Source organism: Etheostoma spectabile, chromosome 20 (genome assembly GCF_008692095.1).
Source record: "Etheostoma spectabile isolate EspeVRDwgs_2016 chromosome 20, UIUC_Espe_1.0, whole genome shotgun sequence".
Lineage (NCBI taxonomy): Eukaryota > Metazoa > Chordata > Actinopteri > Perciformes > Percidae > Etheostoma > Etheostoma spectabile.
Window position 1 is genome coordinate 17,233,792 of NC_045752.1, and position 26,765 is coordinate 17,260,556.

General features: G+C 38.8%; 1 protein-coding gene across 2 annotated transcripts in view; it reads right to left on the minus strand.

The window, feature by feature from the left end:
- LOC116670241 (leucine-rich repeat and fibronectin type-III domain-containing protein 2) overlaps window positions 1–26,765 on the minus strand; it is a 127,316-nt gene that overhangs the window by 77,518 nt on the left and 23,033 nt on the right. For both annotated transcript variants that reach the window (XM_032500666.1, XM_032500665.1), the window contains exon 2: window positions 37–147. The gene's annotated coding sequence lies outside the window, so the exon portion shown is untranslated. The remainder of the gene's footprint in view (window positions 1–36; window positions 148–26,765) is intronic.

Consider the following 26,765-nt stretch of genomic DNA (forward strand, 5'->3'; position numbering starts at 1 on the left):
TGTGTGTGTGTGTGTGTGAGCGAACTGTGTACTGACCTTGAATTCCTACTGCGGGCAACAAACAGTCCCAAGTCTTTCCCTTCCTCCCACGGATGAACGTTGCAAGGTGAGGAAGAACTTCTCCAACTCATTCGTTCACTCTTTCACCTGCAGGAAAACAACGAGGAGATTTATTGTGACTACGAATTTCTGCATTTGCTGCGGCTTATATCTGAAAAAAGGAAATCCTGAAGTCGTAATGTCAAGCAGGAGGGATTTTAATTCAGTGGGGCTCGGAAAAGCTTTTATAAGTTGGTCTACTAAATCAGAGAGGGTGCAAGCTCCTGCATATAATGCAATAGTTGGTTGAACACACACAGTTTTAATGGGTTTCACATGCTGTAACTATTTATATACGTGTATATACAAATTTTACAAAGATTAATTATTAAGCTTTAAAGGGTTCTGATGCCTTCTAAATGCGGTCCAGCTCCAACTATCATGACTAAACATCACACAATTTTTTAGTCATTTTAAAAAAAGTGCATTTGAAAAAGAAATAATAATAATGATAAAGAATCACCTCAAAAGCTAAGCAACATTGCAGTTTGTCAGGTTTCTGTGTATTTTTCACGTACTAAAAGCTTTTTTGCAGCCACAAACCTTTTGATCCTGCAATCAGTAAAAAGCTTGGTGCTGGTGCAGGAATCTTATTGGCTGGCAGTGGCATTTTCCTTCTCTCATTTTAATTTATCTTGTGTGCCAATGACCATACGAACATCTGAAACAGTTTAAAGCTATGATATGTACATTGGGATGAGCCAAATCTTCTAGTGTTGCACCACCAGTTTGTAGGTTAGTTTAATATAACAGCTGTATTTTCAAGTGCACCTCCAATCATCTAAGGAGGCTCCTCTAACCTCGGACCCGCTGCTGCTCCCCAGCATGCTGCCCTGCAGTTCATGATATGAGGTTGTGACATCATAGAGCCCGGGGTCAACATTATAATTGGGGCCGCCTCTTTGTGTCATGGTGACTTTGCAAATCACTTCAACGTGTTTTTTTGGGGAAGGTGCCCGCAGCGTACATCACTCAGCCACCAGCCAGCGTCACTCGGAGCAAAGTGCTTTGTCAATTATTGCGTGACACCGCCATCCATATCTGTTCTCAGGGAAATTCATAATTTATGACACATTCTCATTTCTGCCTCCGGGGACCTGGATGCTATTATCCTGCTGAAGTGAGATCTGATTGGGCAGCTGCTATCTCACTTGTTTCTTTGAAGTCATTTCTTCCAAGTGCCTTCTTCTTCCTCTCTATTTTGTATGCCATGTTGCACAGAATATCCCTTAAAGTACAGTAGAAACATAAGCTCCATGCTTTGAGATCAGTCCAAATATACACAATCTATGAAAGTGGCGTGTATACATTTAACATGTAATTGATGAATGCTGTATTATGCAATGCATGTGCACGAGCAGTGATTGACACAGTTTTTTTTTTTATTAACCTGCCTATTGTAGTTCTACTCGAACATAGGGTCAGTTTCGGCAAATATGACAGAAAGTTTGTTTAATAAGTCTTGCCTAATGCAGCTTTCAACGTCATAACGTCATGGCTTGATTATTCCTCCAAAAAAACCTTTCATGATTAGCTTTCATTTTCAACCTCAAACTTAACCTTAGCCTCTTCCTAAAATTTTGAATATAAGCTTAACTTTTTTGCAATGAATAAAAGTGACCAAAAACATCGCCAAAAGGTGACCTTTTTGAAAAACCATTTTTTTAAAGTTACAAAATAATTGGAAAAAAAACATTTAAAAAAAACTAAAAAAAAAAGACAGAAAACTTCACTAAATTATAAAAAACAAAAAAACGCCAGAAAAGTGACAAAATTTGAGGGGGGAAAATTGACAAGAAAATTGGAATTAAATCAACAAAACCATTGAGAAAAGTACAAAATGTTGAAAGATCGACCCAGAAAAACACAAAGTTGCACTGTCGACGGGAGGGTAACACAAGGGTTAACATGTGAGTCAGCAATTAGTAATAATGTGATGAATTATATTGGCAAGCACTCAAATATTCCATAGATTGACTCTGTCTTGAAGCTTTTTTATGGAGCTTCGTCAGTGGTAGCTTTTATGTCCCTTCTCAGACCGAATAACAGTTTGAGTGGTGTCAGCAAAGGACATCATTACGCATCCTATTTCTGAATAGCGCAGTGGAAAGATAATAACCCTAGTGTCCCTAATGCTGAGAGACAGAGAGACATTTTGTTTATATGTCTTTTTATTTGTCCTAATAAATGAAGAGAGGCTGCTCTGCTTAAGAGGTTGTTTGGTATGATTTTTTTTGCTTTTTTTATTGCCTTGTTTATTGCTGTTTTTGTTCATATTGTGTTTGATTGTTGCTGATTGATTTACTTCTGAACATGGTTTGTGCCTGTTCACAACAGTCATGTGACTCTGTGCCTTCTTGCCATGTGACTACTGGTCAATAGGCTATGAGATACAGTCACAATGCATTTTATACATGCCCTGATGAAGGCCTCAATGGCTGAAACCAATACCTAGTTTTAATGATTTAGCCAAGCAATTTAACAAAGGCTTTTGAAACTTTACCCTTCGGTGTGCCTCACTGTCCTTGGACCTTTGTACAAGTGGATCCCACAGCTGAAGAGCACCGGAGGGACACACCTTTTACACACCCGAGCAGCATTCCATGTAGCCTACATTGTGACTGAACGATAATGATGTTTTAGTTTGCTCCCAGATGACCTTGTGTAAGTGTTTAATCCATCAAATGAATCTAAGACTGTTGATTGTGTTGTGTCACTCACACACGACTAGGATGTCAAGCTGTGATGAATTGCTGGTTAGTTTTGTGGTACACTTGGGTTAGGGTTAGCTTTTGGGGGTGTAACGAAAAGCCAGGTGGCTGTGATTTGGTTTGTAGCGCGAGTACCTGAGAAATCAAACTGACATTCCTAAGCTTGTATGTTGAGAACTTAACTTGTTGGACTTTTCTCTGCAACTGCCTTTAGTTATTACCTCGGCCGAATGCACTTCACTTTCACAGTCAACTCACTTGTCACACCCAGTCCATTAACTTCACAGTAACACTTCCACTGTAGATGAAATATGTCTCAATGAGAAATCAAATGTGATCTTAACCACAAAATGATGGATTTTTAATAATTTTACTTACTAAATTGCTCAGAACGCATCCCATCAAGCAAGAAAAAAAGTCACAACATCTGAGGCATTTTTGATTTCTCAAGATTTTTATGGTAGCACACAGGCTGTCTACTTTTTTTGTTTTATTGGGAACTTAAAATGAATTCGCCCCCAAAGATATCTGCCGGGAACCCACAGTGGCAAATAAATAAATCAGCTGGAGTCCATCCCCCTCTCCCTGTCTCATATTTTCCAGTCTATTGCCTGTCATTCCACTGCCTTATTTGCGCCTCTCTCACCTCTTCGTATGAGACAGTTCTGCAACTCCATTAGCAAAACGGCAGGCTGAGAAATCTGTAGGATTGCACCAACTCTCAGGGACTTGCCACTTACGCTCAAGGTGATACTATAATTCTTTCCTCCCCTACCCTGTGAGATACTAGTTAACTTTTAGTTAAAAAACCTTGCTGTCATATGCGTTCAAATTCACTTGTCAAACTTGGTCTGTTTTACTTCAGAATAACAACTCAGGAAGTTAGTCTGTTTGGAAGACTTATCCGTTGGAGAACACAGATAACACAATCTGCATTGACTATTATTTAGTATAACTCACCATTAAGCCTTATAGCTCACGTCTGAGATACTGTTGATAATTTCAGGGTCAGTATGCTTGAAACAAACTAGGTTGTACAACATGTTGCTGTCAAGACAATCATATGATGTATACTGGCATAATTACCCAGTATTAAATTATAGCAGTATTTATCAAAAAAATGGATACGTTAAAATAAGAAAGTCTTATCTTTGCTATGAGCATCTAGCCTGTGCTGGAAGTACATGTAGTCTACTTCAGCTCCAGCCATATTGACAGATTTGCTGAGAGATAACAAGCCATCAATTAAACCAGATTAGAAACCAGATATGTTTAACTTGTCTTTTCGCTAACACTCCCCCATTTTATAGGAATTACTAAGTAGTCGCACAACTACAGCAAATGTGGTAAGTCAAAGTCAAACAAGGAAGTCAGTCTTGAAATTGTGATGGAGATCTAGAACAAACTTTGTGGGAAAAAATGGCCTTTGTTTTCCTTTTCAAAGTGTTCAGCAAGTTACTAGCAGTGTCACTCACAGTCAAGGAACTTTAGGGTTGGGTTAAATTTGAAAATGGCTAGTTTGCGATGTCCAAATGAAACTTCATGAACCATTAGTTGTAGTTGTTGACCCAACTAGATGGCACTCTTGGTTTAATGAACAAGGTTCAAGGAATAGGAATTCATTGTGCTTTAAACCCTTTCTTGAAAAGAGAGAACCAATCTATTGAGCTCAGAAAATAAAAGAAACACTTCACGAAGTTTCATTTGTTTCATCATTACTAGTTTGCACATGTTTTGTCTGATCTCATTGAAAGGTAAAAGTGTGCATAGCTGTTCCAAACCGCCACACCGGGAAGCCTGGTAAAAAGCCAGACGTCACTGAGAGAGGGAAGATGCAATATCAACTTAATATGGCAATAATGGCGCCCACTTTCAAACAGCCTCCCTTGGAAGACATTCATAGTGTCACACTTTGATGTTCATGTAGAGAGTGACAGAAATAGTTGCGTAAAGAATGAAAAAAAGAGCTCTGCTCAGCTGGCCAAGTGATTGGCAGCTTTATTATTTAAATACTTTAAATATTTGCATGGTTAATGTCTGTTTATGGACAAATGGCTAACTTAGTGTAATCATTGCTAATGAATGAATGTAATAATAATATATTCCGTCTGTTTGGTTAGTCCATATATAGCCAACCGAAGCACCCATTTTGACAGTGATTTTGATATTCTGCTGAGACATCCTGTCCAACAGTGTCTATATATACCAATATGCATTGTGTAGAAGGTCCTCAACAGCAAACCCTCAGTACTGTCAGGCTTTGCCAGTGAACACTGGCCATTAAGCTCCTTATCACATCTGCCTGCACTTTTTCTTGCCTGACCATATTACAGAATAGGAATTGTTTGCATGGTTACAATAATGTGGCAATAGGTTATTTTGAGCAGCTGGGAACCTTTCTGTGTGGGCTTAGGGGCCATGGCAGCTATCCACGTTTAGAAATGATACTCCACTAAATGACATATTACACTGATGGTAATATAGAAACAAGTTAATAGGTGCAATAAACACTTGTTCCTTGTGATAATGGGGTCTTTAAAGACATTTATACACACACATCTCATTTAGCCCTTGAGTGTAAAGAAACTTCCCAGCCACACTCTGCGTTCCCCCACCATCCACTGATGTCAAAATACATCTGTGAATGGACTGAAGCAATTTACGCTGTTACAGTGAGCCTCAGCTACAGAGAACATTGGCATAGACATGACAACCATGTGACTGGATACAACAATTTGTGAGTAAGTCACGCTCAAAAACTTGATGGTTACTTTGTTGGTTGGTGGTTACTACTTATCTTAGATTTCCTTTGCCAATGGCTGTCTTTTCTGTAACTGTTGTGCATCTGACAATACATAACTTGAAACTAAAGGTCCCATGTTATGCTGATTTTCAGGTTCATACTTGTATTTTGGGTTTCTTTTCATGGTTTATTTACATGCACACACACAAAACACATTAATTCTCTCCTGTATTCTGTATTCACTCTCTGTCTGAAACCCTTAGTTTTAGCGCCGGTCTATTTAAGCCCCACTCCCAAATAAGCACTGTGCTCTGATTGATCAGCGTTTCAGGGTCTTCATTGCAGCCGGGGAATGACTGTAACGGCAGAGTAGCGGCACTTTCTACCTATAATGTTTACAGTGTAGATGTTACATCACAAATGTACAGAGGTCCTGTTTATGGATAAAGGCTAGGTGCATTTCTCCATGGATTGATCGTTTTAATACTTTTATAGCAGTTATATAGCACCTCAACCTGTTTAATAATAAAAAAAGACATGGAAATCTCACTTCTTTTTTTACAATGTAGGTCCTTGAGAGGGAAAAGAAACACTTTGTAGACACTGTAGGTCTACTGGCATTTCAGACTATTCAACGTCAATCATATGTCCTCCATCTGAAAGAATTATATCCGAGTCCATGACTATCCAAACATGCTCCTTTTATCTCCTTTTTGGCTAAAATAAATACACCTGCTTATGAATTGTCCAGGAACACAGTAAATCCATGATTAAAGGTCTGTTCCGCAAACTGCTGCCACAGAGGCTTTAATACTTGTCTACACAGCCAGCCATGCACATTGATAATGATTCATGCCAAGGTTAATGTGATTTCCATGTTCTGCTTGTCAGCGTTTGCTGACAAAAAGCCTGTGGACTCATTTAGATCACCCCAGATCTGTGGAAAGTGTGTGTGAGTGTACAGACGGAACACAACAGGGCTGCAAGCATTTACTGATGAGTAAATGGAGATTTTTTCCCCCATATAAGTCTACACTACACATTTTGGCAGATCAAGTGCAAAGCTAAAGGCCATAGTAAACTTGATTTCCAACCCATAATTTAGGAGCCAAGTCTTTGCTCATGGGGCTACTGTCAAGCATGTTGTGTCCTTGAGAACTACTACATTGACTAACTCCACAGATGCCCTCTTAGGTCATGGCTGAAACTCTTCTCACAGTCAAGGACCTTGCTGCGGCTTATCTATCTCTCGCTCTATAATTTATCTAAAGCATGAACATCTTGTAATCGCTGAACACAATCCAATCAGCTTGTTTTTCTCCTTACTGTATGTAACGATTGGAATGACACTCAGCTCATTCCATGTAATTACATGTCCTTCAACAAGATGAAAAACACGGGGTGGCAAAAAAAAAAAGTGTGAGTGTGTGTGTGTGTGTGTGTGTGTGTGTGTGTGCCGAAAGTTACTCACAAGTAGTGTCAAGCCACAGGGAACTCTAACCTCTCTGTCCCACTGTCCCAGTGCACAGTCAGACAATGCACAGAGGAAACAGCATGAGAATAATGAGGAGGCAAGGAGAGAAAACAGGGTTTTTTTGCGGTTTGATCAAGAGCTGAGGTCAAAGAATTCATTTAAATGGCTTCGCCGCACAGCTCACCCAAGAACAGACACTCCTGCAGATACATGCACAAACAAATACAAACACACAAATACCCCGCTGCAGCTGGCTGCTAATGAGTAGCAGTGTGTGCCTGACAGTTGTTATCTTTTGTCATTTTCATCCATAGCGCTCATTAAATAACAATGCAAGACATCCCTTTTACTGCCTCTTTTCAATAAGCATATTGTACACAACACAATCAAAGAACACACCACCTACACACATATTAACAACATGCAAAAGTGTGATAATGAAGCTCCCTCAATGTGTGCGGTTAAATCTGACATTCATCCAACTGCGGGGAAGGCCTTGTAGAGTGTAAATCCAGTCTTAACACTTGTAATGTCAACGTGAAGGAATCGGAATTGTTTTAAATGTACCTGTAAGTATTAATCTTTTATTATATATGTTGGTCAGTTTGTCTACTTGACAATCCCACTTTGCAGCAATAAAATTGAAGTGAGATGAACAAACAGAGAAATGTATCTTTTAAGATAAAACAGATGTTGACAAAGGTTCCTTTTGTGGACATAATTTGAATTTGAGAAAAATTTGAAGTTGGAAAAAATGTAATAAATTGCAATATATAGCAGAAAATATGTTTAAAATCACAATAATATTGTATTGTGACATAAGTATCAACACGATATCCTATCGTGAGGCGGCTGGTGATTCCCATCCCTAGTGTTCGTGTTCAATGCAGTTTAAAAAAACTGGGGCTGAACGCGGCCCAGGTGGACAACCGAAACACACGAGAACCACAATGGAAAGAACAGACAACTGTAAATAACACAATGAATAAAAACATGCAACATGAACAGAAAACATCAAACCCACCATAAATAAGAAGAAAAATGGCAAATAAAGAAAAAAAATGTTTTTCTATGCCAGTAATGCTGTACTCCACTCTCCACTTGCAAGTACACACGCACACGCACGCGGCGCGGCGCACCACGCACACACACAACACACACCACACACACACACACACACACACCACACACACACACACACACACACACACACACACACACACACACACACACACACACACACACACACCCCACACACACCTTTACAGTACGCCATTTAACTACAACAAGGACCACATTGGAAATAAGTCCTGTGCCTTTTCTGTCTATTTGTTGATGTTCTTTTAATTGTGCACGTACTGTACATTGGCGTGGAACACATGTACGTGTTTTTTAAATGAATTGTCAAAAAACAAACAAAAAAAACCTGAACAATTTGAATAATTGTCTTTCAAATAAGTTTGAATGACCTGTGAGTTTGTTTTTGCCATTTTCCCTGTTGGATCTACTTTTAGTGTTTAGTGTATTTCAAGATCTCAGTTACTTTACAATTTAGTACAATGTTATCATAACTGGTAGAGCAGAAGGCTTCCAATTAAGCTGCTATAAACTACAGCTTAACTGGACCTACATAAGGAGTTTGTAATTTGCAAAAAATACAATGCAACAACGTCACTAGGTTTGGGCTTAAATTTGCTCTTTTTTATCATTAATTCTCCTTATCAAATCCCAATACTTTTGAAGCCCTTATTTAATCTATTTCGGGTTTATGTTCAACAATTCTTCAGCAAACAAAGTCTTTAAGAACTAAAATATCTTGTGGCCGGTTATGCCTCGACACAGAGGTCCAGGGTTTGAATCCGACCTGAGACTATTTCCTGCATGTCTTCTCCCCTTTCTCCCCAGCTGTCCTATCCATTAAAGGCAGAAAAACCCCAAAAAGTAATCTAAAAAACAATTGGCATTGAAATAATGAATGCAATGTAATACTAAAGCTTTTCAATGCAATATTGGCTGGCAACATAAATGGCTACCTAGTTGTTTTGAGCATTTGAGCAACAACAACAAAAACTTAAAAGGTGACTTTCTTAGACCGTGTTATTTCCATGGCCTAAGAAAGTTAATTTCAATATTTGGGAACATGAGCTACTCTCTCTCAAAGCCAGAAACCAAATAGGTAAGTCTCAAACTTGGGATGTCATCAAGTATAAAGTCTGCAGCAACTCCATTAACAGTGAATGGCAGACTGATTTTACACGCAAATGATCATTATTCTCTAAGTTCAGAAACTGTGTCCATATATTCAGAACATTCCCTTGGGTGCTCTTTGTCCTCTAAAACACCTTTTCATTGTCTGAGGGGCAGTTTGTACTTAATGACACTCTAGTTTTTTGGATTTGGGAGAGAGTTGTTGATGTTTAGTAATATTGTGGATTGCACTGTGTGCCAGTGCAACAGTGCTACATCTTTATCCGACACCCAATAGTACTGAGTAAAGCTGAGTACAATTGAGACATACATTTCATGGTTGGGTGCATTTTTCTGCTCTTATTACTTAGGCTGCAAGGATCCATATGCCCGAGTCCCAATTATATTCATATATATATATATATATATCATATATCATATTAGCACACAAATGTACATCTAGCAAAAAAAAGACAAGGAAACATGCATGCAAACATGGACATAAACATAAACATGGAGAGCACACACAAACCAAAACCCATCCACGCATGTACTGCACATAAAACACAATACTCTTATTGGCTCTAAAGTGTGACGTTGTCTCCACGTGAAGTTTGGGTCATGTGCCTGGCTCTCCTAATTAAGCTAATTCAAGGCTTTAAACAGTGGCCAGCTTTAAATCCCAAGCTTAAGAACACAACCATAAGTAGCACAAAGAGGTAATGAGGGGTGAATCTCCTTTGCGATGCCATGAAAATGCTTCCCTGGGCCATGCCAACTTCTTAATAAGGCCAGCCTTTACTCAGCTAGCTTTGCCAGTAAAAGGCGCCCGTACCCAGCAGCCACCTGTTTATGTCCATAGATGGCTGTGGATAAGAGAAAGCGTGCCTTCTGCTCTTTCAGTTCGGAAGTCAAAAGCCTCTCATCACACTTAATCCATCCGGTGGAAAGCTCAACGGCAAGTAGAGTCTTGTTGAGGCTTAGTCGTCATAGGACAGCCTGATCATCTATATCTGCATTGTTGTTGTTTTTTGAAACTATTATTTCCAATTTCTGAACGATGCAGATGAATAACTGCTCTTTCTTTCCCTTTTATTTCTCGTGTTTTCATTCGGCTCTTCCTTCAGGCAACTCATTGCCAAGAGCCAAGATCGGCAGTCAAAAAAAGCAATTTGTTAAAGGACTGTGGAGTGCTCTCGTCTAATGTTTCATTAAATTATCCCTATTCAACCGCCTCTAGTCTGTAGCAAAGCCTCTTATGGTGGCACTGGGATTTCGACTGGCGGGGCTGAGGTCAGTTGCAATCTGATATTTTTTTCCATGGATTGAGAATGTTACAGAGCCACTCCAGCTGGGGTTGTAAGAGTCAAGGCTTTGTTTTTGTCATCATGTGTGACATTGTGTCCTTCCAGCTGCCAGGTAGTGGCTAACACAGACAATTAGGGAACTGATAGCAACATGAGCTACACAGCATGCTTGTCTTTGTTATTTCACATATCCGTGTTTTGCTGCACAGGATTTTTTTCACATTATTAGGCTCCTTGTAAGAAGCTCATTAATTTTCATGTGGGCATACTGTTGTGCATTCACATACTCTCACATGAAATAATCTTCACACACAAAAGAGTGAGGAGCTTTAACTATTTATCTCCCCTGGATCTGCATTACTTATTCTTATCTGAATTCACATTAGCCCGTTCCAATTAAGAGTGATACCACTTTAGATGAGGCTAATGTAAACCACTGCCATGAACTTTCCTCCCTAACTTGCACATATGCAAGTATTTTTCAAAGACAACATGTTCCAGAACATATGCTACCCAAGCTTAAGTTTAGCTGCTTGCCCTCTTTAATGCACAGTTTTCAACTCCTTGGCCATCTCCCTTAAGGCCACGCCATTAGCATCTGTAAAGGTTGTAAAGCTGCTTCTGCTTAATGAAGCTGCAGTATGTCCTCAGGCAGTTGTTGTTTACATTTCCTTGTTTATCAAAAACTGAAAAATGCTTCTAAACTGGTATCTCGAATGGTAAACGCACATACTGCACTGTGTACCTTCAGCATAATGCCTGGATCACATGTAACACTGAACACCCGTATGTAAGTATATGTAAGGTCATGTTAACTCAAATGTGTTGGGAAAAATACTGTCTGTTAGATTATATAAATATTTTTGTCTGACTTTATGGCAAATGTTCTTTTCACATAAAATGGCTTTGGTATGAACCAAACCGCACTTGCTTTACAGCACGCATCCAACACTATCAACCGGAGTCAGTGCATTTGCAATGACTCATGCATCTGTAATGGATTCCCTCTATTGAAACTAATGAACTTGGAGATTAATGCATTCCAAGGATGATCCTACTTTAGTGTGGGGACACACCCGTGTCTTTACCTAAACAAAGTGCCATACTCTCTTGCCACACACACACACACACACACACACACACACACACACACACACACGCGCACCTGTTGAGTGTAGGGAGGGTGGTCTTTCTCCACTGACTATAACCCCCCGTTAACAATGTTTTCCGTTCCAGTTAGTACGTGTGGTGTGCCAAGACTTAAACCAGGCATTTAAGGCCTGCATAACAATCACACTGCCTTTTGTCTCTTCCTATTAACTGTACAATTACTGAACGCTCTTTGAACGTCCCCCTTCTCATGCAAAAAAATATCATGAAGATAACATGATGGGTCTTGGAGCCAACTGTGTTCTATTTGCCTCTCACACAGGTGCATGTTTCTGTACACATTGCTGGCATGACCTGACTTACAACCTGTCATTAGCAGAAATCCCTACTGATCTGCTGTATATGCTGACATGTTATCATCTCACATAAATCTAAACTTTACATATACTAGCGCCTTAAAATAATAGTGAAGTTATTAAGAAATGTGTGATGTACCATTAGCAAACACAGCATTCTTACACCTACCCGACATTACTATAGATATTTAGAGTGTTTTTTTTCAGACTAATTGTTTTTAACCATGCTAGGGACTTAGTTGTATATCTTCTTGTTGGTTCACCACTTTGGTCCAGACTGAAATATCTCAACAACTGTCAGATGGTTTACCATGAGATGTTGTACAGACGTTCGTTGTCCCCAGAGGATGAAGCATACTCACTTTACTGATCCCCTTACTTATCATCTTATGCCAACCAGGAGGTTAGCAGGTTGGGTTTAAGTAAAATTTCCTGTTAAATTTTAAAAACAGTTATGGTTTCCCAAGCACAAATCATTACGACTCTTTTTTTACCCTAGTAAAGAATGACAATTTGTATGATTTTGCTCGTAGCCAATCACCGACAGCGTTCTTCAATTTAATGTGTGTGATTGACCCACTGCCCCAGCAGCTAGTGGTGGAGTGGTTTGTGGCATTTTTTGCAGCTATGCTTCCATTCACTCAATCAGTATTGATTGAAGTAAGAAAACAAAGGTATCAAATGAAGTTCTCTATTGGTACTGGTATCGTCATTTTTAAACATTACCCAGTTTGCGGGTGAACTGTATTCCTTTAAGTGATTGCCTGACTTTTGATTTAGTGCTACCGTCAGCATGCCGATTTTTTTATTTTTTTATTTTACCTTTATTTAACCAGGTTAGTCTCACTGAGATGTAAAATCTCTTTTTCAAGAGAAACCTGGCCAAGATAACAGAACAAATTAGTTACATGCAACAATAATTTAAAAAAACACCATCGAGGCAAAGGCAACTCAAGTGCATTTCAGTAATATAAAAGTCTCATTAATTAAAACATTTGCATGTGTAAATGGACTCATGTCCTATTGTTTTAACATAACTTTTAAACTCATTTATATAATATTCACATTCAGCTCAAAGTTTGGCGGAAGACTTTAGGGCCACATGCACCCGGCGCAGCGCAAATCCGTCCGTAAGTGCCTTGGTTAGTTTGAAATCGCTGCAGTTGTAAATTTCCCGTCCAGCGCCTACGTTGTTTAAATAGCAAATGCACCTGCGCCCATCTGTGAGCCCATGGCTGTGCTGGTCTTACAAGGAGGTGTGTTCATGTGCATTCTTGGTGTATTGCTATCTTGAGGCAGTGGAAAGTGAACATGCCATTAACCAACAAAAACCTGTTCTAAAGTTAATAACTCAGCATTTCATTATTGTAACTCCGCCATCATAATAGCAAGGAGCCAAGGTACAAACACGCCTGGCTTTTTAAAGGGAATGGGAGATGATTGGTTTATTTCATGTTACGCCCAAAAAACACACCTGTGAATGAATGAAGACACTAAGTACAACACTTTTGAACCATGCGCCTGGCGCATGGATCCTATTTCCGCCATTAAACACGTACGTGTAGATTCCTTTAAATGTTAAGGGGAAGATTAACTGAACTGGATCGGTGAATTCTCACAGAATCACAATTGAATTCATGCCTTGCTACTATGAACACATAGATAGGTCATGATAGTAATATTGAATATTCTTTGTTTACCTCCTGGCAAATACATCCGAAGTCTTGAGTATAGTAAAAAGAAGAAAGGCATTCATTAATGCATCATGTTTTCCATTCAATGTTGCGGTTTATTTCTCAACAACACATTAAGAAATGAATTAGGCCCGATAAAGATAAAAAAGGAATGCCTGAAAACATAACTGGAAATATTCATGAACAAGTAATGACTTTACCCTTTCTGTCCATTTGCCTTTTGCCTTTAGCTGTATTTTCTGTTTGTTTATTTTCTCCATTTGACAGTTTTCTTTGAAATTCAGCCTAAGTCAATTGAGACCCAGCAGTGAGTGCCCTTCCAATCAGACTGCTTACTTGTATCTTCTGACCTTTTGTCAGTGCAGAAGCCATTGCTTACAGTATGTATGTGCTTGGTAGGCTGGGCAGTTGCTTTGCTCTGGGAAATGAGTGAGTCTCACACTCGAGGAAATTAATGCACATATGCTATGTGCGCCAGATTTATTTTCTTAAAAGAAAATCATTTCTCAAGCAGAGAATACCAATGCTACTGCTTTTAAGAAAACAGACTCAAAGCAAAAGATCTCCACAAACAGAGTTTGAGCAGTGTAGTCAGGATTCACCAACATACTCAGACATGATCATTAGCACCAATTTTGAATCGTACACTAGATCCTTATATTCAAACACACATTTCTGGCTTACAGTTGCTTTTAAAAGCCATTCGACACGACGGGTCCTTTCACCTCTGACTCAGTGTACAAATATTTGGCAAATCTTATGAACACCACCCACATGAACAGCATCTGTTGCTACATTTCCCACAGTCACACAGTTTAGCCTCAGCAGACATCCTGGGACTAGGGGAATTGAATTCAATACATATTGTTCTTGGATTAACTTAAAGTAAACAGTTGATCGATAATGGAATTTCTTTTCTTAGGAAAAAACAAACAGTCTTAAAAGACCTAAATGTCAATTTGAAGCACAGGCAAACCATTCCTACGAGACAGAGTTAAAGTCAGGATTGATTTAACTATTTCATGCCAGTTACTAGCAAATAAAAACATCATTGGATGGCCTAGTATAAAATCCAGGGCATCTAAGGGCATTTTTACACATCTTCCCGAATTCAACTTTTAAGGGTATTTAGATTATACTTTATTTGCACATAACCTGATCCCCATGTATGTCATTTCAAAATGTTCTAAACAAACTCAGCTTTCAATTCAATTAAAATGTATTTATAGTATCAAATTGTAACAAGAGTTATCTCAAGACATTTTACAGATAGAATAGGTGTAGACCACACTCTATAATTTACAAAGACCCAACAATTCCAGTAATTGCTTTCTGTTAAATGACGCCCAAAATTCTTCCAGAAGGATTTGTAAAGAGCTAATTTGGCCCTAAAGTAGAAATATTTCTCAAATCCTTTGTGAAAACATACCTACACTCAATTGTTTTGGTGCTTGAATTGAGTTGACTAAAGTCATGGGTTCACAAAAGTAGTGTAAAATAAAATAGTAAATACATGTCTAAAATGAATTTTTTTATTATTGCTTTTTGAGTTGGAGTGTTGTCAAACACCGCTGGACATGTTGTTGAATCTTTTGTCCTCAGACAGTAAACAGTCCTGAATCCTACATTGTAGGCCTGTGCAGTAGCACTGTCTTATAGCGGTGTCTAGTATGTCTGAAATCAGTTATCTACACTTCCATGCTTCAAAAAATTATGTAGCTCATACTCTCGTGAATATCATAAAGAAGTTTTAAGAGAAAGACAAAGTTATTCCCAGATTAAAATAGTCTTGGTATGTAAACAAAGCAGGAAAACAGGAAATTGATTAACATATTGTAAAAACTTTCCTAAACCTAAATTAAAACTGCACTAGTAAAATAGTTCTGTATTAGTAATGGATGAAATGACTATGTATTATGTGCATGGTGTTGTTGTGACGAACCCACGGACATTTGTCACCCAACGGGGCAGCTCCCCTCAGCTATAGGGAACATTTAAGGATAGTCAGCTAACTGCCCACAACTCTGTTTTAGTTATGCCCTTCGCAGCCATAGCAGGCGTATGTTCTCACAGAAATACCTCCCATAAACTGACTCTACTGGACTTACCAAGAACCAAACAACAGACAACGTTAGCAAACAGCTAACATTTGGGGCATTTACAGAAGCTAAAAATCCAGTTATTTCCCCTAAGGAGTTGGTGGAGACCAAAAACAGAGCTGACATTGGAAGAACATTCATTTCGTCGACTACAGCTCCAGTTGAATGTAATGTGAATGTGGATGGATAAAGTATGCTTAAACTGAAATATATACATGCATACATGATGTAAAATAAGGGGGGCAGCTGGCCTCTATTTACCATTTATCTCCAAAACTCTAACTCACTCCCACTCTAATGCATTGGAAATGCAGATATATTTTTCATTCCGCTTCTGGATATTTTCCAACCCTGCTTGTGGCTGTAGCCTTGACATATGTGTGGTTCTGGGATTCAATTTGAAGAAAGTTGACCGTTTCTTGTATGTGCCCTCATGCATGCCCTATAAGTAATCATGGTGTATAATGGCTATGGCATGTACAGCCCAAGTTGCTACCTACAGTATGCCTATTTACAGTAAAATTAGTGTTGTGGCTTTGGGGTGTGGCAATATAGGATATAGTACTGTTGTTTTTAGCATTTAGACCACAGACAATAAAACCTTTTTTATAAATTCAGACACAGTCCTTACTAAATGTGCTGTGGTCCTACTGATTTTGAATGGACAATTATTAGTTTGGTTTTTAGTCCCAAGAGCACTAAAACTGCCTTTTAAGAGTTTAATGATCTACTCTACCACCCCTGGGAGTAATTCATTCTCCAATTCATATCATTCACAGACACAATATATGCAAAATACTAATGCCATATCACATAAAAGCCATAAAACACTCAGATAAATCTATTCAATCTATCAATCTACTAGCATTTATCTGTTTACTGACATCATGAATTGGATGGCCCAACATTTAACCAATTTGAAAACAATATAGGTGGGATTGTTTTATTTGTCCCTTTGAAGCTTCTAAATGGTGGTTTGTACCTTTTAAAATTGATGTTATTGGTCAAGAGGTTTGTGCTGGACTATCATCAAGCTATATCTATCTCTGACCTTTTCATCCTTTATGAGCCCAATTACAGCACAAATCCTCAATCCACAGGCAAGGTGCAGTTTGTAAATTCAGCCTAACAATGAAGATTAATTAGGCTTCAATGTATCAGTAGAGCAAGATGCCTGAGGATATCAAGCCCACTTCAACACTCACTTCTTTTAAATTACTCCTGAAAACATCCATCCGTTATCTAAGCCTGGTTATCCTGTGCATTGCTCACGTTGAGGGAGAGTACACCATGGACAGGTGGATATATCTTCACAGGGCTAACATGTAGACGTACATACATTCACACTCACATTCAGGCAATTTAGAGTATCCATTCAGCCTACTGTGCATGGTTTTGCACTTCGGGAATAAATCAGGTTACATGCAGGAAAGATGTTCAGGAACAAAGATAACACAATAACTCCATACTTTTTTTCCCCCACACACGGAGGTAAGACAAAGGAGGTTTCTACGCACTTTGACAAAGAGCACACATTCCACAATGACATATTAACATACAATTTCATTGGAAAAACAGAGTAAATGAAAACAAATGCTCTGAAATCTCTAGATCATTACAATATGAAACTGAAAACTCCTTCATTGTTGTATATTATCAGCACAAATTAAGACTCAATGTCAAACCCCATCTGCCCCCTGTGCCCAATACCTATAACCCCATGGCTAAGGAAAATCACAAATAAATAAATAAATACAAACAATGACCTTGTGAATAGTATCAAACTATTTTCATAGTTCCTCTCTCATATTTTAAACATGAAGGAAAACAAACTGTGTTGCCTTTACACTGACATCTGGCCATTCGCTGCTGGGTTTTGCAGCGACGTGGGAGTGTCACTTAAGTGACATTAATGTGACGTCCTGTTGTGTTATTTTACTCTTCAATGTAGCACAAGTAGACTTTTTACTTCACAATTATTGTTTTCTGTCAGATATTATTAGGATCTTGACATTTCTGACCGAAAGAAAGAGAAAACAGATGGGGGGACTGTGCTTTGTGCAGGAGCTTGTTGCAGGAAACAGTCAGCTGTTCCTCTACTCCTGTGCAGTTAAGTGCTTATGTTTTTTTTTACCCCCGAAGTGTTTAAAACTATCCTGTGGCATGGATGTTGACTGTTTACTGTATGGTACTCTTACATCGCCTTAAAAACAAACTGACAAGTCCAATCGCACGATTGGCCACTGCTGCGTGACGTCAGGTTGGGTTTCTCTAAAAGTTCCATCTGTCTCAACTTTTTGTCGCATGCTGCTGCACTTTTTTGTCCCCAGCAACCCCTCACTGCTGCAGCCTAAACGCACAATGCTCATTCAAAATGAATGGGAGGACTGTGTCTGAGTAGAGAGGGGTTTCAGGACCTTGGACAGTGACCTTTACAGCAAGAGTGAAGCTGTAATAAGAGGTCATTAGTGTACAGCGATATCATCTGAACCACTCATTTTCTGTTGAACTACATACTACATACATATAAGCCCTATCTCCTCAGCATAAATTTGCACTGGTAGGAGAGCAGTATAGCTTCTACTTAGTATTCTTAAAGCAAAGCTCCATTGAACTAAAATTGCACATCCATGAATATGAGCAACTTGCAAGAGACAAAAAAACAGTCAAAATCAAATCAGTAGAGGCAGAGATATCCTGACTTCTCTAGCAAGGTTCATACACTTACCATAAAATATCATTTTGTAATGTGCATTTTGTGTCTCCAAGCTCAAATCAAGTCAACCCTGATGATGTCGCTATTTCATTTGTGTTTTTAAATTAGACTTGACTAGCTCCTTCAGACCCAGAGGTTATTGTATGCTGCAGCTGTTTTCACTGATTTTTACCATCTGTGAACTGAGCCTTTAATCCACAGGAAATAACTTTTCTCACCTGTTTGTGAAGAACCGATGCGTTTTATTTTGATTTCCACTCTAATTAACTACTAAGTCATTTTAGATTTTTCCTTAATTCATTCATTATTAAATGTCTTTTTTTTATCTCATTAGCTGAGTCTCCACGACACACAGCAGGTGTGTAAAGGGCAGACAGCTTAATGTCACAACCTGGCTATTAAAACATCAGACTCTCAGCTTCTCTTTTTATTCTCCTTTCATAGCATTCCATATGTTGTAGTTCTCTAGTGAGCTATAAACAAAGGAAGGGTTTAGTCAGCATTAGCTGTAATGGCAAATGCCCAGCACAGCATTGAGTGTGCGGGAACTGCCAAAGACTCAGCAGGACATCAAGTGGGAATCAAGGATAGCAAAGCATACTGGGCAAACTAGCTTCCACAGTGGAACCTAGCCCAGCTTGCTAGCTTCTACTTGCTGAATGGAATGGAATATAAACTTAACTGCAAAACTGGTCGTCCAAAAAATGTATGCTATAAAGGAGCAGATGGCTTATGCTTTCAAGGGTTACTTTGTTTTGTTTTTTTCCAACCTGGATCCTATGTTTTTGTGTGTCTAAGTGACTGATGGGAACAACAATCTTTGAAATTGGTGGAGTATTAAGCAAGACCGCTGCTGTTGGCAGTCAGCGAAACAAGCTACAATGTTAATTATGGGGAAATTGTGCACCTTCTATTTAAGTTCACAAAAGTGCTTGTTTTGCTACTGACATGCTCAGATTAATATTCTAAGTGTTTGACAACATTATGGAAAGGATTTCTAAGGAGGTTAACATTTCTGTATTTAATAAACATTTTACAAACATTTCATTTTAGTATTGTTAGATACATTTCATTATAGGTTGACAAACAAAACAAAACTACGGAGAGCCATTTTGGTTCTTCTTACCACTTTCCCAACCATCGTAACTCTACTTTTGGTTCAAATAAATATAAAGTTTACTGATTTACATGCAACAATATGTTGGCTCTTGACACACTAAAAGTATTGTTTTCTTTAAAGGGAGTCTGGTGGGTTTAGCGCTAGCAATCTCAGAGCGGTTTCTGGTTAAACAAAAAGGTATTTAACAGGTTTAGAAAAGTTCTATCCCCATGGGGATTGTGACTGTTGTCAGACACTTGTAATAATAAAACAGCACTTTCAAATAAATTCAATTTTATTTATAGTATCAATTCATAACAACAGTTATCTCGAGACACTTTACAGATTTCTATTTTACAGGTTTAGACCACACTCTATAATTTACAAGGACCCAACAGTAGTGGAACTAGTAGTTCCCTCCAGAAAAAGCAACAGTGGCGAGAAGAAGAAAGAAAGGTTTAGGAAGAAACCTCGGACAGACCCGGGCTCTTGGTAGGCGGTGTCTGACGGGCCGGTTGGGGTTGAAATGAAGAGTGGCAATAACAGTCACAGTAAAAGATAACGGAACAGTGACTAAAAATAGTAGTTTGTAGTAGTTCATGGCATAGCAGGGCACTTCACAGCATAACAAGGCACAGCAGAGTGCAGCAGAGCATAGCAGGGCACCGCAGAGCGTGGCAGGATGGAGCAGGGCATCGCAGGACATGTAGCAGGACCACGACAGCTGCATACATGATTTTTGAGCCTCACTGATCCAAGGAAACATGCTGGGAGAAAAAGAACATAAGGACTCCGGGAAATGATTCCGGAGAGCTTTGTCCACTTTTAGTGGACAAAATTGTACATTTGCCCTATAAAATTACATAGCAGCATGGTTTTTGGCTGCTGCCCACAGCGTTATTACTTAATAATGGACCAATTTCAAAGATTGTTGTTCCCATCAGTCACTTAAACACAGAAGGTTGAGAAAAAAATGAAATTACCCATTTAAGTGCTAACAGTTGATAACACTTCAGGCTTTCATATATTTGTAGGCAGTATAGCATTCCTCAGTCAGTATGTCTCTCAAGTAGGCTCTCAAATATGAGTCAAATGTTGCCATGGGAAACAACCTTAGACACTGTTTCCATTGATATGTAAAAAAAGAAGAAAAAAAAAAAGTTACATGTAATTATACATTATACATAAAAAGACTACAACTACAAGTGATACTTTAAAGCAATGGTTTGATTGCAGGGTCCCCACAATGTCCCCATGTTCCACAGGAAGGATGCATACAAGGATGAACATACATGTAAACAATGAACTGTTAACTGGTTACATGTATGTGCTAGTGAGTCTGACTCACGTTACACACTCATTTAGAAACACAGCTTACATGCTCATTCCTATGTTGCAAAAGCAAACTCATCTGTAATTCTGCACAGCCCACTGTGGGACTCTGGATTTTTGGCTTGACCTCCACAGTGGACTGAACTGGCAGAAGGAAGCCAAAAACTTATTTTTTCACTTCTCACTTGCATTTCACAAGCACATGTGATCACTCTTGAATTAAACACACACAAGTGAGCTTTTGCAGAGATCCAACAGGCTATGTTTAGCAGACAAATCCCAGTCCGGAGTGTTTGTTTTCCCTCAAGCTTAGTTTATTCATCCATAATTCCTTTAACCTCAATTAGACATCTGCTGACTATAAGAAAGCATATAAACGACTTTAAACGAGCCAGATTGTCTGCAATGGTTGAATAAAATGCACAGTCTATTTGCCCTTGAGGTCTCCCATTCACTGTGAAACAATGAAAAACAGAAAGCTGCATGGTGCCGGTACTCTTAACCGCCCGTAGAGTCTATGTGGCTAAATGGAGCATTTCCAAGAACAGTTTAAACAGATCGAGACTATTTTTATTCTCTATTGTGCGTGAGCGATGCAAGCTGAAGCCCTTCCATCTTAATGCCTGTCTAGACAAGAAATAATCACACCAAACTTTAAAATTGCAGCTACCTCTAAATGTGAAGTCAGCGGTCAAGACTCTGACTGGGCTAGAATCCAATCCCTTTGTCTCAGCTCCTATTCATCCTTCTTAACCTCCGGGGTAAACACCCATAGTGCCTCCAATAGATTTGGACGCCGGCTCTTTTGTTCCATTATCTCTGAATGTAAACTGAACTGATCTGAGATGGCAAAAAAATGTGTCATACTGTATATTCCAACCACTGTGCAGACAAAGGAAAAGTAGTATGGTTAAACTTTAAAAGTTGACAATAGATCATGTTCACTATAAATAGGCACAGAGTGTTTGTTGGGACCGTGTTTGCTTTCCATTGTGACAACTCTTCATGAGATATGATTCTCCGAAGAGTTTGGTCTCTTTGAAACTGATTAATTCAATAAAGTCATTAATAGCAAAATAAAATAAAAGTAAGGAAAGTAAATGTTCATACCCAGTGTACCCAAGCATTGGAGAATGTGTCATAAATTCAAAACAATAATTGGAAAAAAAATGTGTGACAATTGATTGATCTAGCCATTGTAAAAAACATGTAAAAGGTTTAATTTCTGTCTTTCCTCTTTCTCTTCAAACAAGGGGACAAAAAGGTCTTCAATAAACACTAACCTAATGTTATTACAATACAACTGGCTGATGCAGAGGTATGTTACAAACAGAAGAAAAATCCCCTGGAGACTTACACTTAATGCATGTAATGTTGTCAAAGTAACGCTCTTTGATTCTTTCATTGCCTGTACATCACACAATAAAACATCTGGTTTCAGTACACCTTCTGCTTAGAACTAACAATAATCAACATGCATTTGTACCCTTAGGATCTGAACATTAAACAGAGCCAGAGACTAGAAATACACCATATTTACGTGGACGGAATAAGAAAATGGAATTTTGTATCAGAAAAATAGGAATTGAATTTAATATATTGCTCTGATGTAAGTAATCACAATGGTTGCGCCATGAAAAATCCACCAAAAAGACCAATGTGATACTGATATTGCAGTGACAACTTGGTCTGCCAGCTATAAACCATTTATGCCCATCCCTTTAAAATACATTATGATATATGATAAAAGCAACACCCACGAGCTTCTACCAGACCAGAAACATGAACACACACTAAGTTTTGGGGCGGCTCAATTAAATGTAATGAGGAAGCTATGATTTTCAGAATAGTCTAACCACAACGACCACAGTCACATGGTCAACAAGCCGTCCAAAGCATACGACCACGCAGGTGGCTTGTTCCAACCCTCTAATAGGATCCATAATGTTTCATTAATTAGTGCTCCTAGCGATGGCAGGTTCAGGAAAAGATCAAGGTTTGGGTTCAAATCAGTTTCAAAGTAAGAATGTGGCGTAGTTCCATTTGTTACCTAAATTTAAAACGGGGCACAAATGCAGCTATCCGGGGGCCAAAGTCCTGTGCTTGTTTGACCTAACCACCATCCCAACCTTGGCAACCTTATATTTCTTTACTTTGCTCCCGTTCTAATTACTATGGCCACCAGAGGGCACTAACAAATGTAAATATGGGTCATAATTGCTGCTTGTACAAACATTTTTCGTTTTCAAACATGTATGACTTACTCACGCATATACACTATATAAATCCATTGCGGGACCAAGATTCAACACTGGAAGAAAACCACCAATCCCACACGGCGGCTGAGAGCCTTTTCATTACGGAGATTTCAAAACTGTTTGATCTGGTTGATTTATTTTAAGTGACGTAAGAGCAATTAATGCACGCCAGTCATTAGTAGATGTTGATTAATATATGACTGTTCATCTTCTGGCACACAATGCTGTAGCAAATGTCTGTCTACAAGCAGGATCTTAAGACTAAGTTTTTGTGAGGAAATATGGAGCAATTGGTATGCTCATTAAGTTAATTATATTTATGCATAATTTACAGTCAGTAATGTATGCTGTAATGCTTTTGCATGATTGCAATGTTTTCATGCTTCATCTACTCTTTCTTTACAGTGAAAATACAATGAGCGTGTAAGCGTGCGTCTTGCCATTCATACCGACCTCGTCTCTCTCTCTCTCTCTCTCTCTCTCTCTCTCTCTCTCTCTCTCTCTCTCTCTCTCTCTCTCTCTCTCTCTCTCTCTCTCTCTCTCTCTCCCAAACGACAGCCAAAATCACCATAACCTACTTATTTTCTTTTCAAATGTATTTTATTTTTGTATAGTATCCAGATGCATTTTGATCTTCCTGCCTGGCTTGACACATTCACTCGCGTCTCGCGCAAGAACTACAGGTGACGCCGAAAGGATCTCTGCAGCACACGAGCCAAGGCGACGCTCAGGCTCACGGTGTGTTTTCACGGATAGGCAATGACAGTCCACCATCATATAATTCCCCAAATCTCTAAGGCAATAAAGAAAACAACAATGAAAAAAAAAAATGCTGGTAGATGGACGTTGCGGTACAATTCTTTTTGGCAAAATACTACTTCCAAGATCAAGAATGAACTAGTACGTGCTACAGATCAGCATGATTTCACCATTCATCATATACTACTCTTTAACTTACTTATTAAGTCTCATTTACAGTAATATATGAACATATTGCTGCCATTATTTTGCACATTTGATTACCAATCAACATGTGCAAAAATGGGCCTTTATTTGTAGAAAGTGCCGTTAGAGCTGAGACAGTAAACACTGGACAGGTAGCCTAATAATGAATGTGTGTAATGACAAAGCAAAGCGGGGTTGGCTAATTCATGATGCATCAACAGTGTTCCTGAAGCCAGTGTTCATTAGCTTTACAGCAACTTGTACAAACAGCCAAGACTATATATGCAAGGAGTGCTAAAATAGTTAGAAGCCTGTTGTGGAACAATACTCGTCTATAAAAAGCACTGAAGAGGTTTCTTAATAGACATACAAATACTGAGAAATTGAGCTTCTATAGTATGGTATCAGTATTGTATTTTTACCTAATTAGACTAAAAATGATAGCCGGGTTACAATCATATTCACTATGTAGATTCTACCCATTTTCATAATAAACTGTTTTATATTCAGACCTATGGCTTTAGCTATTGATGTGGCATGTTTGTAAGATGACCCTTTTATTGGAATATAATCAGACACTTTTTGACATAAGCTCAGTCAATTCAGCACTTCTGAAAAAAATCTCCCCACAGAGAGACGATGTCAAACCCTGACCAGTGCTCATAAAAAACTAAAATAGCTTTCAAAGAATAAAAGCCAGTTATGAGCCCTGCGGCTCAATAATTTGTAATGGCATGATGTTAACTTGGCACAGCCAAAACAGTGTGGCGCCTCCATTGTTTTTGGCACATGTATTCCCAATCCACAGGGCTTTCTATTATTTATAACAGCCTATATCCAGACTGCAGAAAGTGGATTTGAGAACTGTGCATGCTGGGAAAAAGACAGATGACACCACTCTGCTGTTTTTATTGTTGTTGTTGTTGTTGTTGTTGTTGTATAGCAGTCTACAGTACAGTATACTGTTAACATGCTTGGGTCTCTCTACACAGGGAGGGTGCTTAGAGACAGCCAGCAGTCTGGTTCATACACTTAAATATTCTCTATAACTAAAGAAAGCACATTACACACTGCGTAGTGTAAATCCAACATGTTTCACTTCCGGGATTGCTCCTGTGCTGCCGGAAATTCTGACGCATGTCACCCTCTTCGGCCAAATGCCCATTTCCTTTAGCCGTCTTTGTGTTCTAATTTTAAACTCTAGTCAATTTCTGAGGACTATGGTTAACTGCTCCTCAGATCTCTGCAGGGTAAATCCAGAAACTATCTGTCCAGTTTTCTTTTGCACGACTAAAACACCTTTTGAACGTACACGTTCCACCAAAACAGGTTCCTTCCCGAGGCATTTTGCAGTGGCACTTTGGCTCCGTTCTACGCTTAGCACCACCCAAGACGATTATGATTGGTTTAAAGAAATGCCAATAAACCAGAGCACATTTTTCTCCCTTCCCGGAATGCTGTGAGGACTAGCCAGACCCTCCTCCGCAGCTCTGTGGAGGAAGGTCTGGCTATGCGAGCCTAAACGCTGCGCTAACGGTATAAAATGCAATACACTTCCTGTCTCCCAAATGGGGGTTGCCTAGATTTAAATATATTATGGTTGTTACCTTGGAAACAACTAATGGGCCATGTTACCATACTTTATAAGAGCCTTCCTTAATGTTTGGATATTATTTCTACTGCTACTTATTCTAACAGTTGTGAAATAATACATATATTACATTTTGTTTACCTGCATAACCTGTATTAATATCACTTTTATTCTGTTGTAATAACCTAACCTTCCCACTGAAAACCAGATTCAGGATTCTGGATCATGTGCGATGGTTCTATTTGGGGTTATCTGACTTTAATGAATGAAGAACCAGACCAAGTTCCTTTCTTACACATGTCTCTGATAGGACTGCTAAGAATGTCTGCTAAAAAAGGTTGTCAGCTGAGTAAAGTCCTCCGACCCCTGCTGGGCTTGAGAGAGGACATGTTTGTCCTGTCCTGTCTAATGGCAAGTTCCCACCTCAGGACTTTAGCCCTTAGTTTCCGGCTCCGTACAGTTTTTGGAGCTCCAAGACAAAAGCCCCACATCAGAGGAAAACCTGTGTTGGCTCTGCGTCTCCATGTGCAAACAGACATGAGAGGCTTGCTGATGACCCCCCATTACCTCAACATTTTCATTTGGCTCTGATGAATTTTGGATTTTTTGCATTTAATTGGCTATGTATGGTGTACTCCAGCAATTTACTATCGTTTATTCATAAAGTTGGGAGGCTAGTGGGACACAGATTTTAAAATAAAAGGGGAAGGGGGGTTGGGGGGTTTATATAATTCTTTACCCTGATCCCAATCCTAATATTCAGATACAGAGTTGGATCTGATAAATATATTTACCTAAATGTTGAAAAATATACAGAAACAGCTACAATATAATTAAAAAAGAAATGATGAAAAATATGCAGAAAGCAAGTAAAATTTATTTTGATATTAGTGCTGATGCATAATGCAGCAATTAATGGAGTTCATTTAATAAAAGGTGAATTTTAACAACTTAATAGATGTTTCATAACATCTTTAACAGTTATTTATATTTTAAAAACTTAACATGTGTTTGTATAAAATCTGAAAAGCATAGAATTTGTCA